The following is a 2,465-nucleotide window of genomic DNA, read 5'->3' as shown; positions in this document are numbered from 1 at the left end:
CAGGGAGACCCCCACCCTTCGCGTGGCCCCGTGGGCGCCGCCTGGGGCGGGAGGCCCTTCCCTTTACAACGAGCGTGCCAGCTCGTGCTCAGCGTGTTCTGTCATTTCTCTCATTGTCTTTCGTCTTCAATTCCAGCAATCCGCCCGGGAATGCAGCAAGGCTTACTGGGGTTTATACCTTGGGGGTAGCTACCGGCTGCCTCGGAGAAGGACTGTTACAAATATTACTGGCTTTCTGTGGTTTTGCTTGCTGGCTCTGCTCCCGGCCGGGGTGATCTCGTCTGGCACCTCTGGAAAGTTTGTAATCTAGACTAGCAGAGCAGCATTCTGATGACAGACAGCGTTTGGGAGAAGGCTCCCACAAATCTGCCCAGCTTCAGTCGTTTCCGCTGTGGTTTGCATCAAGACTCCTTGAAAAACCCTTGTGCGCGGTTCACGTGCTCAGGGCTTTGCTTGCACAAATGTTCGACAGAAATGCCCTTTGTGGGATCATGCCAGGGAGGGGATCTAATGAGTGTCGCCCGCATTTTGTAAACCCTCGGAAGTGAGCACAAAGCTCATATGGGTGGTCCCAGTGCACTCATAAGAAAGATGTGCTCCCATGTGTTGGGCGGCTGTCAAAGGAAAGACCTTAAGCCAGAAGCGACATGTTTTGATTAACTTCCACCACGCACTTCTGTTTGACTTCAGCAGCCTCTGATAGAAGACGGTGCAGAAGTGGTTTCAAATCTGAAACACGCGCTTACCTGGTAAACACCACACTAGGTTTCTGTGTTTCTGATTCGAGGGTACTATGATTTTTCTCTTGTGTCCTTTGTGAGTTGGGTAACAGTGATGACTGCTCAGCTCGGGATGTGGTTTTGCGAAATGCTGAATCTGCTCTGACTGCTGCCAAGAGGGGTGATTGTACCGGCCTCTTCCCCACCCTGCGCTTACCCCACCTTCTGCGTGTTGAAGCGGATGATCGCAGGGCCGAGTGGTGAGCCGGGTCAGACTACAAGTGCCCCGCTCCATCAGACCACGCAATCTCCAGATCCGGCTGCGGGGGGGGAGGGGGCAGGCCTGGGGAGCCGGGAATGGTGTGTAGTTCGCCCTTTGCTGCGAGGTTTCAGATGAAGCCGTACCCAGGCTAATGGAGGTGTTCAGCATGACAGAGTCCCTTTCTTGGCTCTCGCTAAATAAACTTTTCCACGTAGGTGAATTAAATGTTGGGTTTGTGTGCGGATGCTAGTGACTGGTACCTTAAAATGAGATAGATTTCGGTCCCTTGCAAGAGGCGACCGATTTGACCCAGGCAGGCTGTGGCCATAGCAAACACTCGTGTTTGGAGTAGTCATGAGAGGGCTCGTAAGGGTTTTCTCTGTTTGGTTTTGTCACAGAGCAGACAGATGAAGAGTTGAAGATAATTCTGGAGTCAACAATTTTTTTAAAGCTTTTCTAAAATCTCAACGTACTGTACTTTCCTATATGGAGAGTACTTCTCCTATATGGAGAATTCCCTCAAGATGCCTTAAAAATGTGAGTGTATTGGTCTTTATCGCAAAGTAACCCTGCCTGTGCATCAGGTGTGGGTAGCACATGGTGTTTCGGCGCTGGCTGAAATGCATTGTCCTGCTTTCTGCTGCTGCCTCCCACTTAGGAGTGAGAGACGCTTCCCTTCTTTGTGTCCTAAACCATTTATGCTTTCTCTGTGTGCAGCGGCTGAGGGAGTGACAGGCTTCTGGGGAGTTTTCCTTTGCTTGCCTTCCTGTGACCAGACAGGGTGGCTTAGGCGTGGCGGGCAGCTCTGGCTCCTTGGGGATGGCAGAGGTGCCATCAGAACAATATTTGCCTGATGATAGTATTCAAAAGCTGAACTCTTTGTGGGCTTTGTGCTAGTATATATATATATATATGCAAATACAGGCTAAGGGAGTGCTCTTCGTCTGAATGCTACTCATTCACTCTCCCCCCCGCCTTAGCTTGATAGGGTATTTCTGTGAGCTCTGCCTGTTCCGGCCGTGGGGCTGAAGCCCGCCTTGCCAATTGGCAGTAATGCTCTCGTATGATCTGTGTCACTCCCTAGTGTGGAGAACAGGCACCAAGGACACGAGGCTCTTCCTGGAGCCTGCTCCAACCCCTAGTAGAGAATTTATTGCTGAAACCTGGGCTTTTAGCAAAGCAGGCTAAGGCAGCCCTTGAGCAGGAGTTAAAATCCAAGGCCAGTCTGGCATCTTGTGTTCCACTGGAGGCCAAAGGAGGTGGTTAGTATTGTTCTTCTGGACACAGCAGCCATGTTCTGTGAAGTGGAATTGCAGATTTTTTCATTTGTTGGCTTTGCTGGCCTGCACAGCTGTGGGAGTTCAGGTGCCAAAGGGATATTTATGACGACTCAATTTCTTTTGCATAGTCTAGCATGCAAATGTTAGAGCTCTAGTGGGTTTCAGTTATCCAGAAAGGGTGGAGGTCTGCATCAGTGTTAACTG

The sequence above is a fragment of the Egretta garzetta genome, unplaced genomic scaffold (assembly GCF_000687185.1).
Source record: "Egretta garzetta isolate BGI_Z169 unplaced genomic scaffold, ASM68718v1 scaffold692, whole genome shotgun sequence".
In the NCBI taxonomy this organism is placed as follows: domain Eukaryota; kingdom Metazoa; phylum Chordata; class Aves; order Pelecaniformes; family Ardeidae; genus Egretta; species Egretta garzetta.
This window is presented reverse-complemented; position numbering follows the sequence as displayed.